The sequence below is a fragment of the Delphinus delphis genome, chromosome 4 (assembly GCF_949987515.2).
Source record: "Delphinus delphis chromosome 4, mDelDel1.2, whole genome shotgun sequence".
Taxonomy (NCBI): Eukaryota; Metazoa; Chordata; class Mammalia; order Artiodactyla; family Delphinidae; genus Delphinus; species Delphinus delphis.
Genome location: NC_082686.1, coordinates 79,403,421 through 79,412,293, shown reverse-complemented (window position 1 = coordinate 79,412,293; position 8,873 = coordinate 79,403,421). Strand labels below are relative to the sequence as shown.

Sequence of the window (8,873 nt, the reverse complement as noted above, 5' to 3'; positions counted from 1 at the left end):
GGAGGTGGGGTCTTTTTGTTTTTATTTATTTATTGTTTTTGAGATTTTACTGTTCACAGAGCCAGTGTTGGACTCCTCACATTCCATCCCCTCAGCAAGTTTGAAATTATGCCTTTCTCTCATTTTAGTGAGATGGCTTTGAAATTTCGAATGCCCGTCAAGAGTGCTAGCTCTCAGGAAACACATTGCTTTGCTGGACTCACCTTGATTCTACTCCATTTTCCCAGCTTAGTCTTTTTCTGCTGTTGGGCTATATGCAAAAACTTTTTTTTTTTTTAACATCTTTATTGGAGTATAATTGCTTTACAATGGTGTGTTAGTTTCTGCTGTATAACAAAGTGAATCAGCTATACATATATACATATGTCCCTATATCTGCTCCCTCTTGCATCTCCCTCCCACCCTCCCTATCCCACCCCTCTAGGTGGTCAAAAAGCACGGAGCTGATCTCCCTGTGCCATGCGGCGTCTTCCCACTAGCTAGCTATTTTACATTTGGTAGTATATATAAGTCCATGCCACTCTCTCACTTCGTCCCAGCTTACCCTCCCCACTCCCTGTGTCCTCAAGTACATTCTCTCTGTCTGCGTCTTTATTCCTGTCCTGCCCCTAGGTTCTTCAGAACCTTTTGTTTTTTTTTTAAGATTCCATATATATGTGTTAGCATATGGTATTTATTTTTCTCTTTCTGACTTACTTCACTCTGCATGACAGACTCTAGGTCCATCCACCTCACTACAAATAACTCAATTTCGTTTCTTTTTATGGCTGAGTAATATTCCGTTGTATATATGTGCCACATCTTCTTTATCCATTCATCTGTCGATGGACACTTAGGTTGCTTCCATGTCCTGGCTATTGTAAATAGAACTGCAGTGAACATTGTGGTACATGACTCTTTTTGAATTATGGTTTTCTCAGGATATATGCCCAGTAGTGGGATTGCTGGGTCACATGGTAGTTCTATTTTTAGTTTTTTGAGGAACCTCCATACTGGTCTCCATAGTGGCTGTATCAATTTACCTTCCTACCAACAGTGCAAGAGGGTTCCCTTTTCTCCACACCCTCTCCAGCATTTATTGTTTATAGATGTTTTGATGATGGCCATTCTGACAGGTGTGAGGTGATACCTCATTGTAGCTTTGATTTGCATTTCTCTAATGATTAGTGATGGTGAGCATCCTTTCATGTGTTTATGCAAGAGCTTTGAAGCCGGTGTTCTGAGGTCTGGGTGTGTAAGTCCTGGTTTTCTCTGAAGCTGATTGCGTGGCTGATGGCAGGTCTCTTGCCAGCGAGTGTCGGTGACCTCTCCTGTTACAGTGGCCGTACCTCGGTCCAGTGGAGCGAGCCCCGGACTTGAGCCCTGGGGGGCCTGCCACTCACTAATGGTGTGCTCCTGCGTGGCCACCTCCCTCCTCCGGCCCCCAGGTTCTTCTGCTGTCAGTTGGAAGAGTTGAAGCGGGTTATTTTTAAGGTCTCTCTCAACTTTGAGCTTGTACAGGTATTTGAAGATTGAATGGGATCATATTCACAAAACAGTTGTATGATTGGTTCAATACTGTTTAAAATGACAGCAATGAAAATGGGAGTAGTCATTTTTCTGGTATGTGGATTTCCCCTGTGTCTACAGAAGACACGTTTTGTAACAACCAGCTACCCTGGAATACTTGTCTGTTGGAATATATATTGCAGAATCCATAGCAAAACACTGATTGTTCTTAATGAAATAAATAAAGTCCTCCAGTAATGAGGACTTCCCAGGAAGCATCAAGGTTGTCCAGCCCTCTGCTGCTCACTGGCTCTCATGTTTTGGGCAAGGAAACTGAGGTTCACAGCGGCCACTAGATCCCATAGTTAGAAATCTATCTCCAAACTCATACTCCTTATCTCTGTTTATTTATTGTAGTTCAGATTTTGCTGTTAATTTTTCTTGCCTAAAATGTGAGTATCTAATTGATCTATCTCTTTTACTTCTGATGTTATGGTGAAGCCATATTCCCCCCGAAAGCTGAGGTATGAACACTGGGGTACCAGCCTTCTCTTTCCTCATCATTCTAAGGCACATTAGTGAAATAGAAGTGCGAGGAGCTGACTGGCCGCTCAGGAGATACCGAGGTCAGCCACTAGATTTGCGGGTTTCAAGCCTGGTCTTCATTCCCAGTATGGTTTACCCAGTAAGTGCATAAACTTGGGAAGTTCTACAGCTGGTAAGATCCTAGAGATTCATAAGCAACCTTCTTCTCCCATTTGCACAGGTGGGAACATTGAGGAAGCGGAACTGAAGACAGAATCCAGTCCCCTGATTCCAGTTCAGTGCTTTCTCTGTTGTTCTGCAGGACACTCATCGGAGGGAAGATATCTGTCCGCAGTTGGTGAGTCCTATGCAAAGAAGAAAACTTTCTCCTTTTGTAATCAATATGCATATTTTAATGAGTTTTAAAAAGCAGTGGTTTCCATTTAAAGCATGGGCACTGGTAACTAGGATGGGCTAAGAACTAAGAAGAACAAAAATGTTCTTCCTGTCTTCTTGAGCCGAGTTCATTGGCAATGGACAGGATATAATAATGCTAATAGAATGTGTGGCAAAGCAAAGGCAGGACTCAGCTCTTGGAAGGTGGCAGGAAGAGAAAATTGGAAGAAGATTTGGACGAATGAGGATTTTAGATTGCCAATAATTGCATTGCTTCCTTCTTTCTCCTTTGTCATGGAGGGAAGTGTTCTTGAAATTGAAGGACCAGAAAGAAAGTGTCAATGAACAGTGTTGTGGGCGTTTCTGAGGAAAAGAAGTAGTAGTATTGAGCGGCTCTTGCTCTCCCCGGTGCAAGATGCTTCTTCTGTGATCTTACTGTATTTTCACATCAACCCTTTGAGGTAGGGGAAGCTAAATTCGCTTAGTCAAGGGTGTGCACCTGTGCCTTAAAGGGCCTGCACGGGCTCCACAGGGATCTGAGTTTGAATCTTGGAATCCTGTTGCACACTGAGAAAGGAGAATGGTGAGCAGGTAAGGGAAACTTTCCCTTGTGTTTTGGAATTCCTCTGTGTTTATAGCAGGTAGAACATCGTATTCTAGAAAAGAATCGATGGTGTGGGATACCCTGGGCTGTAGGGGGATCTGAGGAAAATAGCTGGGGGATTCTGGGAAAGGCTTCTGTTTAGAATTCTAGATTTTTGCTCTCCATCTCCAGGGCCAGTCCCTATATGCCCCACCTCTGGCTTTTTACCAGATAAATAATATGTGTTGCCATGTTTATGGTGTAGTTTTTCAAAAGGGAGCAGATGCTGCTGTGATCCATAAAACCTAATTTCATTTAAAAGTATGGCTGAGTTTCCAGTTACATTTTGTCACCCTTTGCTTTCTTAATCGATGTATATTTAAAGAACACCCAGTGTTCTTTGCACCTATGGATCTGCATAAGATGAAAGGCTGGAAACCACTGCTTGGACTCTGTTAACATTTCAAACATGGTCTGAGATGTTTTGCCCTAAGCATATACTTTGAGCATCAGATGTAAACCTTTGTTCTCCGCTCTACTGCCTGAGTTTTTTCAGTGCTTAAAATTAAATTGTGATGAATATGAAGCCTTGTACTTGGATTCAAACAAAAAATCGAGTGTGTCCTGACAGAATGGGAGAGAGCACCTAACCAGGAGCGCGTTGGAAGAAACTCAGAAGCGTCTGTTGTCCATAAGCTAATTATGAGCCAGCAGTAGTTTTCCAAAACACTGACGCAGCCTCAGATTGCAGTACAGAGAGAACGACGTGGGTGGGTGACCCTGCCATAAGCTGGCAAGTCCCGAGGTCAGGTGGGCCTTAGGCTCAGTTTGAGCAGGACCTGGGCTCCGTTTCTCTGCAGTGCTCCTTGCTCTGCCCTCTTGTGTGTGTGTTGGCTTCATCCTCAGGATGTTTCCCCTCTTGGTCACGAGCTGGCTGCCTGCTGTCACCTGGAAGCTTATGGCAGCTACACAGTGGAGAAGAGGTGGTTCCTCCGAAGAGTATGTGAGTGCTGATACGGGGCAGAGAGAGGACTAAGGCTTTGTGGGCGACCATAAACCTTTTTTTCTACCCTTCTGTTGGGGCTCTCCTAGGGTGTTGGACTTTAGTCCTTGCCTCCTCCTCTGAAAGGGACGTTAGCCAACTGGCCTCTCCACACTAGGATGCTGAGAGGACCGGAAATGATGTCCCACTGTTACAGGAATGAGACCGGTAAAGGCAGGATGCAGGGCACACGTGACAATGGCCTTTAAGAATATAAAATGCAGTCAGAAGAGGGGCAGCATCTCCTGCTCATATGTGTAGCTCCACAGGCTAGTGGGATCTCTGGCACGTAATAGGTGCCCAGTGCATTTTCCTGGATAGAAAGACTAAATCCAAAGGTAGTGACTGGCCCTTTTCCTGAGGGTGTTCTATCAGGTGCTGGCCAATTCTCTGTTGGAAAGCTTTAGGAATTCTAGCACAGATGAGGCTGAACTTCATGGTTTTATGAGAATGAAACAAATAACTGGACAGAAACAGGCTTCTGGGACCAGTACACCTTAAGAAGTTTGAGAGTGCATAAAAACGCAGTGAGTGTGGTGGCATGGGGTATCAGAAGACCTGCCAAATATTAGATGTGCAACCCTAGAAAACAACATCCCTCCACCTTCATTCCCCGATCAGAGAATTAGGAATAATAATCGTTGTCCTGCCCACCTCTCGTGTTTGTTTAGAGCAAGTGGGTTGATAGATGCCAACTTGTTTTGCAAACTGTAAAGTGTGGTCCATACATGATAGGTCATTACACTTGTTTCCTTCTTTAGTTTCAACATAAGGAATATAAAGAAAAATAAGACATTGACAATAAAGAAAAATATTGATCTTGAATATAAAGAAACATAAGACAATGGAATGTGCAATCCCCTGCACTGTTCCTGGTGCATAGTATATGCTCAGTGTGTGTCCTTCCTTCCAACTCTGTACCCACATCATCCCCAGGACCGGATGGGCAGTAATTTGTCCGCAGTCTTGGAAAGGAGCTAGACCTGGAACCTAGCTTAATGATCATCGTTGAAGTTGAGATGAAGTTGTGTATCATGATTACTTTCCATATTTGTTTTTGCTCTAGGCAGCAGGAGGTGGAGGGAGGTAGATTCAGAGACTGAGGAAGTCTCAGTGCTTTGACAAATTCCCTAGAAGCTATAGTCTAGCCATTTGAGACTTGCATTGTTTGAGTAGATAATCACACCTGCTCTAGGCGTGACTGGCCTAGTGGGAGTCAGGAAGGAAATTATTTCCCTCTGTTGATACTAGTGTACAATTGTTGATGGTAGCCAAGGGCTTTCAGTTTTAATATTTCCTCTTTGGTCCTCAGAAGAATCAGGTATTAATCTCTGCCGGAAGCAAAGCATTGGTCACTTCCGTCAGAGGTGAAGGTCTTGGCTCCCTGCAGCCTGTCAGTCAGGTGATTTCTGGGCATGTGTGACCATCTGTATAGCCAGCTTTAATGCTTTTATGTTACTGCTTCAAAAGTTACGAAAGGATTTGTTAGGTCTGAGCAGGGACTCATCCAGACTCCTGAGGCCCTGTGGCTGTTCTGTAACCAAGGGATGAGTTGTCGGAGATGTTTTGCTGTCCATGTAAGTAGAAGGTGGAGCTGGCTCTTTTGTTTCCTTCCTCCTAATTCCACATGCTTCTATTTCCTGACCTCAGCACAGTGGACACACTTGTACTCTACCTTGGGCAGAGCCCTAGGTTGTCAGGAGTTCTCAGGTTCTCCGCCATTGGGCTACTATGTGGTGGAGGGGGGCTGATGGCGAATGGATGGAGAGCCCCCTGAGTCCTGTATAGATTGCTGCCAACTATTTACTCCTGGTTCACAGGGCGTGTGCTTGCTCTCTGCCCAGGTCTTTTTTTTTTTCTTTAACGTCTTTATTGGAGTATAATTGCTTTACAGTGGTGTGTTAGTTTCTGCTGTATAACAAAGTGAATCAGCTATACCTATACATATGTCCCCATATATCCTCCCTCTTGCATCTCCCTCCCACCCTCCCTATCCCACCCCTCTAGGTGGTCAAAAAGCACGGAGCTGATCTCCCTGTGCCATGCGGCGTCTTCCCACTAGCTAGCTATTTTACATTTGGTAGTATATATAAGTCCATGCCACTCTCTCACTTCGTCCCAGCTTACCCTCCCCACTCCCTGTGTCCTCAAGTACATTCTCTCTGTCTGCGTCTTTATTCCTGTCCTGCCCCTAGGTTCTTCAGAACCTTTTGTTTTTTTTTTAAGATTCCATATATATGTGTTAGCATATGGTATTTATTTTTCTCTTTCTGACTTACTTCACTCTGCATGACAGACTCTAGGTCCATCCACCTCACTACAAATAACTCAATTTCGTTTCTTTTTATGGCTGAGTAATATTCCGTTGTATATATGTGCCACATCTTCTTTATCCATTCATCTGTCGATGGACACTTAGGTTGCTTCCATGTCCTGGCTATTGTAAATAGAACTGCAGTGAACATTGTGGTACATGACTCTTTTTGAATTATGGTTTTCTCAGGATATATGCCCAGTAGTGGGATTGCTGGGTCACATGGTAGTTCTATTTTTAGTTTTTTGAGGAACCTCCATACTGGTCTCCATAGTGGCTGTATCAATTTACCTTCCTACCAACAGTGCAAGAGGGTTCCCTTTTCTCCACACCCTCTCCAGCATTTATTGTTTATAGATGTTTTGATGATGGCCATTCTGACAGGTGTGAGGTGATACCTCATTGTAGCTTTGATTTGCATTTCTCTAATGATTAGTGATGGTGAGCATCCTTTCATGTGTTTATGCAAGAGCTTTGAAGCCGGTGTTCTGAGGTCTGGGTGTGTAAGTCCTGGTTTTCTCTGAAGCTGATTGCGTGGCTGATGGCAGGTCTCTTGCCAGCGAGTGTCGGTGACCTCTCCTGTTACAGTGGCCGTACCTCGGTCCAGTGGAGCGAGCCCCGGACTTGAGCCCTGGGGGGCCTGCCACTCACTAATGGTGTGCTCCTGCGTGGCCACCTCCCTCCTCCGGCCCCCAGGTTCTTCTGCTGTCAGTTGGAAGAGTTGAAGCGGGTTATTTTTAAGGTCTCTCTCAACTTTGAGCTTGTACAGGTATTTGAAGATTGAATGGGATCATATTCACAAAACAGTTGTATGATTGGTTCAATACTGTTTAAAATGACAGCAATGAAAATGGGAGTAGTCATTTTTCTGGTATGTGGATTTCCCCTGTGTCTACAGAAGACACGTTTTGTAACAACCAGCTACCCTGGAATACTTGTCTGTTGGAATATATATTGCAGAATCCATAGCAAAACACTGATTGTTCTTAATGAAATAAATAAAGTCCTCCAGTAATGAGGACTTCCCAGGAAGCATCAAGGTTGTCCAGCCCTCTGCTGCTCACTGGCTCTCATGTTTTGGGCAAGGAAACTGAGGTTCACAGCGGCCACTAGATCCCATAGTTAGAAATCTATCTCCAAACTCATACTCCTTATCTCTGTTTATTTATTGTAGTTCAGATTTTGCTGTTAATTTTTCTTGCCTAAAATGTGAGTATCTAATTGATCTATCTCTTTTACTTCTGATGTTATGGTGAAGCCATATTCCCCCCGAAAGCTGAGGTATGAACACTGGGGTACCAGCCTTCTCTTTCCTCATCATTCTAAGGCACATTAGTGAAATAGAAGTGCGAGGAGCTGACTGGCCGCTCAGGAGATACCGAGGTCAGCCACTAGATTTGCGGGTTTCAAGCCTGGTCTTCATTCCCAGTATGGTTTACCCAGTAAGTGCATAAACTTGGGAAGTTCTACAGCTGGTAAGATCCTAGAGATTCATAAGCAACCTTCTTCTCCCATTTGCACAGGTGGGAACATTGAGGAAGCGGAACTGAAGACAGAATCCAGTCCCCTGATTCCAGTTCAGTGCTTTCTCTGTTGTTCTGCAGGACACTCATCGGAGGGAAGATATCTGTCCGCAGTTGGTGAGTCCTATGCAAAGAAGAAAACTTTCTCCTTTTGTAATCAATATGCATATTTTAATGAGTTTTAAAAAGCAGTGGTTTCCATTTAAAGCATGGGCACTGGTAACTAGGATGGGCTAAGAACTAAGAAGAACAAAAATGTTCTTCCTGTCTTCTTGAGCCGAGTTCATTGGCAATGGACAGGATATAATAATGCTAATAGAATGTGTGGCAAAGCAAAGGCAGGACTCAGCTCTTGGAAGGTGGCAGGAAGAGAAAATTGGAAGAAGATTTGGACGAATGAGGATTTTAGATTGCCAATAATTGCATTGCTTCCTTCTTTCTCCTTTGTCATGGAGGGAAGTGTTCTTGAAATTGAAGGACCAGAAAGAAAGTGTCAATGAACAGTGTTGTGGGCGTTTCTGAGGAAAAGAAGTAGTAGTATTGAGCGGCTCTTGCTCTCCCCGGTGCAAGATGCTTCTTCTGTGATCTTACTGTATTTTCACATCAACCCTTTGAGGTAGGGGAAGCTAAATTCGCTTAGTCAAGGGTGTGCACCTGTGCCTTAAAGGGCCTGCACGGGCTCCACAGGGATCTGAGTTTGAATCTTGGAATCCTGTTGCACACTGAGAAAGGAGAATGGTGAGCAGGTAAGGGAAACTTTCCCTTGTGTTTTGGAATTCCTCTGTGTTTATAGCAGGTAGAACATCGTATTCTAGAAAAGAATCGATGGTGTGGGATACCCTGGGCTGTAGGGGGATCTGAGGAAAATAGCTGGGGGATTCTGGGAAAGGCTTCTGTTTAGAATTCTAGATTTTTGCTCTCCATCTCCAGGGCCAGTCCCTATATGCCCCACCTCTGGCTTTTTACCAGATAAATAATATGTGTTGCCATGTTTATGGTGTA

General features: G+C 44.1%; 1 protein-coding gene across 1 annotated transcript in view; it reads left to right on the top strand.

The window, feature by feature from the left end:
* The first annotated feature begins 7,850 nt into the window (after window positions 1–7,850).
* The window catches only part of LPP (LIM domain containing preferred translocation partner in lipoma), a 626,627-nt gene continuing 625,604 nt past the window's right edge, over window positions 7,851–8,873 (top strand). The window contains exon 1 of the mRNA XM_060010952.1: window positions 7,851–7,988. The gene's annotated coding sequence lies outside the window, so the exon portion shown is untranslated. The remainder of the gene's footprint in view (window positions 7,989–8,873) is intronic.